Below are 9,684 nucleotides of genomic sequence, written 5' to 3'. Positions count from 1 at the left end.
CAAGCATCATTCTCTCTTTTCTCCAAATTCTCTTAGCCTTTTCCATTCCCACGCCTAGCATCATCTCTTCATAGAGATTTTAGCAATTAAGTCTCTTAAAGAACCCTTGGTCGGCCACTTTGAAGAGCCATTAGCAAAGGAGCAAAGCAAAGGAACGAAGGAGCCTCGTGAATCAGAATCTTGGGTGACAGCCACTCTGAATTAGGTTTAATCTTCCTTTTCTTTAATTTAATATAAAGATGTTTGCTATGTGTTCTTTGTTCTTTTTTACAACAATGTTAGCTTAATTTTATTTAAGCTAGGATGATTGCTTGGATTAAATAATATTTATTTGATTCATGCTTATAATGTTTGTGCCTCAATCGATCATGTTTTCAATTAAAATCAAGTCTGTATTTTGTTCATACGTGATTGAAATGCACCTGAATTAGCTGAGCAATCCTGAAAAGATGACGACTAATGGAGACAAAATTGAAATGTGCATGCTCAATTCACATCTAGACCCGATTAAATTGGAGGTTGCATAACTACTCTGACCAAGCTCTGTTATCTGCATAGTTTTTAGATTTGTGTGATTAAATTGTTTCAAACCTGGCACGTCCCTGTTACCTCACACAAATGCTAAGAAACCCTTAGTAAATAAGGATCAGTAAAATGCGTATTTACTAATTAAAGGATTCTGAAATGACCTAATGTGGTTTTCAAACCCATGAAAGATCGAGTTGCCATAGAATGTTTTTCCGAATGTTATTAAGCATGTTGATAATAAATTGAGTTTAATTAAAGTAATTGTCCTAGTTTATTTATGTTATAATTGTTGCAAATTGTGTTTAATTTTACTAAAATCTATTTCATTCATATAGTTGTATACTTAGGATAATTTGCATTAGGGGTCATTGCATTTAGTTTAATATATTTTAATCACCACTTCTCAACTATATTGTGTTTTTATTTACCAAATTGTTAATATAATTTTACAAATTAAGTGACTTAGCACAAATACAATACCTATGGAGACAATAACTCGATACTTACTTATTACTTGACAACGATTGTGTACACTTGCATAAACTTGATGCGTTACAAGTTTTTGGCGCCGTTGCCAGGGATTGTCAACTATTGCCATAGTAATTTTTTTGTGAAATTATTTATTTTCAATTTGATTTATTTCTGTAACACCCCAAACCCGGCCTAAACATTAGGGCCGAATCTGGTGATGTCACATTGTAACACCCCTTACCCGTATTCTACGCTGGAATAGGGTACGAGGCATTACCAGAATAAATACATTTATAAACATATTAAACCGAGTTATAAAATTTCATTCAAATTAAAAACTTTCAAATTATTATCTTCGAGTCGCTAATTAGGGTTTATGAGGCCCAATACATACCTATTCATATGCTCAATATATCCGTTAAATCAATCCAATATTGAAGAATCCACTTTAAGTCAGAATTGATATTAATCACAATCATAAATCTCTTCATGTTATTTTCATATATCACTAACTAAACTTTGAATGTCAATTTACGAATATGTAATTCACTAACACATTCTGGTATACACAATGTTTAATTGATGAAATCATTTAATTGAGCTAAATTTCATATTCGCTCCAAATTTTCTTCTATATCCATAAATGCTTTCACTTACCATTTACTTAACCAATTTCTCGAACCAAGCTATCACACAACAATAATACATCACCCGTGCTTCATGAATTCAATGTTCGAATCTTATCACCATCAAATCCATGTCATTCGAATACTTAAAGTTTATTCAAGGATATATTATTACGTTTCATATACTAAGCATATGTCAAAATTACGAATACGTAATCAATTCATTTGTCATTTATTTGACTAGAAAATTGATCTCAAAATTCATAACATTCCATTACTTAAGATATGCCATAAAACACTCCTTTAGCATAAACTAGCACCATGGCCGAATTTTCAGTATGCTATTTATTCCCCTTTTTTCGAATCACATAGAAAAATATTACAAATATGTATATATTTGAATACTATAATTATGCATCAACTTACCAACATGAGTTAATTCATGACCCACTCATGACATCATTTCATGCCAAATATACCACACGCATATGCTATGAAACTTTATTTTCTCTCATGAGCTTACCATGACCAGTAATGCACCAATATAAGCATCACTCTTGTTTCAACATTTATCGATTATAATCAGACATTTAACCAATTATACACAATTCATTCATATGCTTTATTGTCCTCCTCCTCCTCTCCGTCCCACATCCTTTATGTATATAACATGCTTAAATAGCATTATACATAATTTCACTATTCACTTATATTTAAATTCAAAGCTGTCTAGTCGAGTTACAGTCACTAAATTATTTTTATCTGGAGCTACAAAGCTCCACATTAACTTCTGTTAATTTTACCCAAAACTAGACTCACATATATTCTTACCATAAAATTTTCATAATTTTTTTCTTATCCAATTAGTATAGTTTATTCTTTAAAGTCACCGATGTTTCACTGCTCAACATCTCTGACCTCTCTTCACTAAAAATGAATTATCTCATTGTACATAATTCAGATGATATTTTTGTTTATTTCCTTTGAAAATAGACTCATTAAGGATTCTAATCATATAAATTATAACTTGTAATTATTTTTTACAATTTTAAATATTTTACAAAGTTAGAATAGGGATTCCAAAATCAATCCGACCACGCCTCAATAAAATTCAAATATCTCAAAATATATAACTCTTTTCTCACTCTGTTTCTTTTGTGTAAAATAGACTCATTAATATTTAATTTCATATTTTATTCACTCTCTAATTCAATATTCACCATTTTTGTAATTTTCAAATTCACACTATTGTTACTATCCAAAACTATTTTGTTGCTAATTTTACTTTTTCACTTTCAATCATTATTCAATTCAATTCCACACATATATTCATCATTAAATCACACTTAATCTTTCACATAGTGGCCTACACACAGTCCATGCCACACATGTGCTCATTTCTGTCACTTCATTCGTATCCCTTTTTATTTCGAATGTTCAATCGGGAAATTTCTCACTTTTTCTCATTTTTTCCTTTTTCACTAATCAAAGTCAATTCCTTATCTTTCTTGACTTATAATAACACATTTAAATTATTTAACACTTAATTATTCAATCCAGTCCAAAAATCACATTTTGGCAAAATTACATTTTGCCCCTAAAGTTTCAAAAATTACGATTTTTCGCCTAGGCTCGAAAATTAAAATTTATTCCTTTTTCTTATGTTTTATGACATGCTGAACATTTTTTCCTTCTATGGAAACGTCAAATTCTCACTCTAACACTTACTTATGAACATTAGGTATTTTTACCGATTTTGTCAATTTACTCGTTTTCACTTAAAATCGGCTAGAAAAAGTTATTTAACATAATTTCAAGCTTTATATTCTACCATAAAGCATCAAAATAAACATATTTCACCTATGGGTATTTTTCCAAATATGAAACCTAGATTAAATTATTGCTAGAATAAGCTAAATCAAGTTACCGAGACTCCAAAAACATAAAGAACATTAAAAACGGGGCTTGGAATCACTTATTATGGAGCTTAGAAGCTTGAAAACCCTAAATATGACTTCCCCCTTTCTGATTTCGTTCACCATGGAGAAGATGGACAAATTTTTGGCTATTTTGGCCTTTTTAATTCTTTTAATTACTAAATGACCAAAATGCCCCCAACTTAAAAATTTCCTATTTCACTTATCTCTTGTCCATTTTTGTCCAAAAAGTTAACCAATGGTCTAATTACCATTTAAGGACTTCCAATTTAAAATTTCATAACAATTGGACACTTTTAACATGTAGAACTCAACTTTTGCACTTTTTACAATTTAGTCCTTTTGACAAAATTGAGTGCCCAAACGTCAAAATTTTTGAACGAAATTTTCACAAAATCATTTTGTGAAATCTTAGACCATAAAAATATAATAAAAATAATTTTTTTTCTCGTCAAATTTGTGGTCCTGAAACCACTATTCTGACTAGCCCAAAATTCTGGCTATTACAACTCTCCCCCCTTTAGGGATTTTCGTCCTCGAAAATCTTACCAGATAGTAGATTAATGATTTGCTTCCACACAGTACATTTCAAATTCACACATGATTTTGGACTTTCATATCTTTTATAGATAATCACATAAATTCATAAGAAAATCAGGATAGCGATATTTCAGCATCTGAAGCTACACAAAGTATCGAAAAATTACAATCCATATAGAATGATATCCATTCCTATGATAAAAGAAAATGTCTAGAAAGATCAATGTCACTCATAATTCATGGAATCCAAAGTAACAGAAGCAATATAGTATTCACATATATTCAATAGAACAATAACCAGTAGAAACAAAATATTAGCCTCACTCAGAATTTACCGTCAATTTTCATATTCACATAAAGGAATAAATACCAAAAAAAGACATGGCAATGTCGAACATAACGCAAACAAACCAATAATTCTTTCATCTATTAATATGTTTAGCTAATGTTCTCATACGATAAGAATTCTTTTTGAAACTAAACAGTCACATATACTTCTGAGGATAATTGTACACACAGAATGTCTGAAAGGAATCATACTAATTACCCCATTATAGCTACTGTACTCAGCTATTAATACAATACAAACATTACTCAATTGTCTAATTCTGTCATCAGAATTTTAACATTATCTCTTTACTAACAGAAAACGATCCAGAAAAACTTTCGGTTAATTCTTTCTTTAAATAACATACCTGAATAAACCATTTAATCGGATTTAACTTCTTTTGTGACAGTAACTTTGCATAATCTAAGTAGTTTTCATAACTATCCAATATCTCTCTTTTTATATTATCTTCATTTGCTAATTCATTCACTTTTCCGACCACATTATTAATCTTCCGTACAAAAACTTCTGTAACACTACACTCGTAAGCTTATTCAACCAACATCTTACAAATTTAATTGTAACATTTTACTGATATGTGGGGTGAGTGTAGTAAAGCCTCAAATTTATCTTACACATAAATGCACATGACACATACTATCACAAATAGTCAATTCATTACTAATTTCCCATTCTCAAAGCATTTAATAAACATTTTCTTTTAATCACTTTTGTTCTCAACACATAATCCATATGCCAACTCAAATCACTAATTCACAATCGAAATTTCTATATAGAATCATAATCCAAATATCATAACTCATGTGCTCATATAATTATAACATTTATCAATAACAGAATCTTATACTTTTTTATCCATGCCTTTATGAGTTTCAACTCATTATCAATACATTTTCACTCAAACATTTAAGTGTTTACTTATATACTGTCAGAATTAATTCAGTTGAAAAACATATCTGTCTCATCAAGATAATTTTTGTCATAAAGCAATACTGATGAGGGGGTGATGGTGAGGACATAAAGCTTTTAACTTACTCTCATAGATACACATATATATATGACTTTGCATTCATCATCAATGTAATACCATCATAACCACGTAGTTCATTCCAAACAAATTAACACATCTATTTATTATGAATATTTTCTATCACCCACAATTTCACACAATGAATTTACTTACTCGAGCTCAATATTAATATCTATTTAAATTTCAATACTTAGCTTCAATTTTACTTACCGACATTTATTCAATTAGATAATGTCTTACAAAATTGAGTACTTCGTTTTCTCTATGCCATAGTCCAACTATGGTCTTACACATATTTACATATCACACCGATGCCATATCCCAGATACGATCTTATACGGAAATCACATATCACATGTTGCCATGGTCCAACCATGGTCTTTTTCGTTAATTCATCACATATCACTGAACAAAAGTACTCATTCTTGCGTTCTACTTAATTTAATCTTCCAATTCAATTTTCATACTATTATAATATTCATGGTTTAATAGTAAAGACATAAAAAAAATCTTATTATCTTTAACTTAACAATTAAACATAAGATGCTACCATATGCACGTACTGATTTCACTTATTCTAACAGATATACATAAACACACATTCCATCTATTTAAGTAAATTCGCTTACCATATTCACTTAATCAAATATGTTGAGCACATAGCACATAGTACTACACACGTGGCCATCACTTTCACTTTCACATAGTGGCCTACACACAGTCCATGCCACACATGTGATCATTTCTGTCACTTCATTCGTATCCCTTTTTATTCTGAATGTTCAATCGGGAAATTTCTCACTTTTTCTCACTTTTTCCTTTTTCACTAATCAAAGTCAATTCCTTGTCTTTCTTGACTTATAATAACACATTTAAATTATTTAACACTCACATTATTCAATCCAGTCCAAAAATCACATTTTGGCAAAATTATATTTTTGCCCCTAAAGTTTCACATAATTATGATTTTGCCCCTAGGCTCGGAAATTAAAATTTATTCCTTTTTCTTATGTTTTATGACACGCTGAACATTTTTCCCTTCTATGGAAACATCAAATTCTTACTCTAACAGTTACTTATGAACATTAGGTATTTTTACCGATTATGTCAATTTACTCGTTTTCACTTAAAATCAGCTAGCAAAAGTTATTTAACATAATTTCAAGCTTCAGATTCTACCATAAAACATCAAAATAAACATATTTCACATATGGGTATTTTTCCAAATATGAACCCTAGATTAAATTATTGCTAGAATTAGCTAAATCAAGTTACTAGGACTCTAAAAACGTAAAGAACATTAAAAACGGGGCTTGGAATCACTTACTATGGAGCTTGGAAGCTTGAAAACCATAAATATGGCTTCCCCCTTGCTGATTTCATTCAGCAAATGTTTGGCTATTTTGGCCTTTTTAATTCTTTTAATTACTAAATGACCAAAATGCCCCTAACTTAAAAATTTCCTATTTCACTTATCTATTGTCCATTTCTGTCCAAAAAGTTAACCAATGGTCTAATTACCATTTAAGGACCTTCAATTTAAAATTTCATAACAATTGGACACTTTTAACATGTAGAACTCAACTTTTGCACTTTTTACAATTTAGTCCTTTTGACTAAATTGAGTGCCCAAATGTCAAAATTTTCGAACGAAATTTTCACGAAATCATTTTGTGAAATCTTAGACCATAAAAATATAATGAAAATATTTTTTTTCTCGTCGAATTTGTGGTCTCAAAACCACTATTCTGACTAGCCCAAAATTCGGGCTGTTACAATTTCTAACATTACTAACTTATTCTTTTTAAGTTTTTATATTTTTTTTAGGTTTTTATGAGCATATATCGAATTATCCATTTACTCCCTGTAGACCCTGAAATTGAGCGAACTTTCAGACAAATAAGATGTGAACGAACAACTCAAAGACAAGTCGAGATGAAACCAAGGTAATGAAGCCAATCATGTACGAAATCCTATCCTCATTGCCGATGATAGGGATCGATGCATCAGACAATATGTTGTGCCACTTTTCAGTGAGTTAAACCCAATAATTAGAAGGCCAGATATTGAAGCAACTCAGTTTGAATTGAAACCAGTGATGTTTCAAATGCTACAAATGAAGGGCCAATTTAGTGGTATGCCCACGGAAGATCCACATCTCCATCTCAATTGTTTATGGAGGTGAGTGATTCATTCAAGATAGCCGGTGTGACTGAAGACGCATTGAGGTTGAAGTTGTTTCTGTACTCGTTGCGGGATCGAGCATGAGCATGGCTCAATTCATTGCCACCAAGTTCCATATCTACATGGAAATAATTAGGAGAGAGAATTTTTGTTAAGAATTTCCCACCTAGCAAAACTGCTAGGTTAAGGAACAAGATCAAAACTTTCCAACAATTGAATAACGAATCTTTGTATGAGGCTTGGGAGTGATTCAATGAGTTACTTCGTAAGTGTCCTCATCATGGGATTCCTCATTGTATCCAGTTGGAGACATTCTTTAATGGTCTCAATGAAAATACAAGATTGATGGTAGATGCTTCCGCGAACGGTGAAATTTTATCTAATTCTTATAATGAGGCTTATGAGATCATTGAAAGGATCGCGAGTAATAACTATCAATGGCCAACAAATCGAGCAGCTTCAGGGAAACGTGTAGCCAGAGTTCATGAAGTTGACGCCCTTAATTCGTTATTAGCTCAGATATCGTCTATTTCCTCTATGGCAAAACAGTTAACTGCTAATAGTACTAATAATTCTGCAGCTCAGCCACCAAGTCCGTTTGAAGTAGTTTCCTGTGTGTACTGTGGGGAAGGTCATTCTTTTGAGAATTTTCCATCAAATCCCGAGTCAGTGTACTATGTAGGGAACCAATATCAAAATAGGAGTGGATAAGGACCCCAGTCCAACTTCTACAATCCTTCATGGCTTAATCATCCTAACTTTTCTTAGAGCAACCAAGGAAATGGACTGAACAACAACTTATTGTAGCAAAGACATCTCAAGGATTTAATCAGCAAGCTCTAAAACCACGTCAAGCTGAGGCATCAAACAATTTGGATAACTTGTTGAAAGCAATATGGCAAAGAATGACGCTTTGATCCAAAGCCAAGCAGCAACACTGAAAAATTTGGAAAACCAAATGGGTCAGTTAGCTACAGAGCTACATAATAGACCGCAAGAAACCTTGCCGAGCGATACTAAGAATCCAAGAAATTTGGGTAAAGAACATATCAAGGCAGTGGCATTGTGAAGTGGTAAAATTCTAGAACCCCGATTGATTGATGTCGAAGATAAGCCCGTTGAGAAGAATCAACTAGCTATTGAAGTTCCTACACCAAAGGAATAAGAATCTGTAAAGTCTGACAAGGTAAACCCTGACTTAGTGAATTCAGATATTTTAACATCTTCTTTGGATGCAGATTTACCTACACAGAAAAGTTGTCCAGTTCAATCGAAAGTTCCATCACCTCCATATCTGCAAAGATTGCAGCAAAACAAGTAGAAACAAGAGGTGCAATTCAAGAAGTTTTTGGATGTTCTGAAGTAGTTACACATCAATATTCCAATGGTGGAGGCGTTAGAAAAAATACTGAATTATGTGAAGTTTATTAAGGATATACTGTCCAATAATAAACGACTAAGTGAGTATGAGACTGTTGCCTTGACAAAGGAGTGTAGTGCGTTCCTGCAGAACAAATTGCCACCCAAATTGAAAGACCTAGGAAGCTTTACTATACCTTGTAACATTGGTGAATCTTACTGTGGTAAAGCTTTGTGTGACTTAGGAGCGAGTATCAACTTGATTCCCAAGTCTATTTTCAATATGTTAGGATAGGTGAAGTAAGACCTACAACTGTGACGCTTCAACTAGCGGATCGATCTTTAGCTTATCCCGAAAGAAAGATCGAAGATGTTTTGGTAAGAGTCGATAAATTTATTTTTCCTAATGATTTCATTGTCTTAGATTTTGAAGCAAACAATGAAGCGCCTATCATCCTTGGGAAACCTTTCTTAGCCATGGTAAGAACGTTAATTGATGTGCAGAAAGGAGAACTCACCATGTGAGTTCAAAACAATCAGGTAACCTTTAACCTTCTTAAAGTGATGAAATTTCCCGATCCGGCAGAGGAGTGTTCAATTATGGAAGAGATAGAAACCTTGGTTTCTATGGAAAGCAATTTTGAAGAAGATCCATTGGAG

At 32.1% G+C, this 9,684-nt stretch overlaps 1 non-coding gene across 1 annotated transcript; it reads right to left on the bottom strand.

Annotated features, from left to right (window-relative positions):
- Positions 1-7,845: 7,845 nt before the first annotated feature.
- LOC128039378 (small nucleolar RNA R71) lies at positions 7,846-7,952 on the bottom strand. The gene has a single exon (XR_008193883.1). It is a non-coding gene; the product is annotated as a small nucleolar RNA R71 (small nucleolar RNA).
- Between the last annotated feature and the right edge of the window lie 1,732 nt (positions 7,953-9,684).

The sequence above is a fragment of the Gossypium raimondii genome, chromosome 2, assembly GCF_025698545.1.
Source record: "Gossypium raimondii isolate GPD5lz chromosome 2, ASM2569854v1, whole genome shotgun sequence".
NCBI classification, from domain to species: Eukaryota; Viridiplantae; Streptophyta; class Magnoliopsida; order Malvales; family Malvaceae; genus Gossypium; species Gossypium raimondii.
Note: the sequence above shows the minus strand (reverse complement) of the source record. Positions and strands in the feature narration are given on the sequence as shown.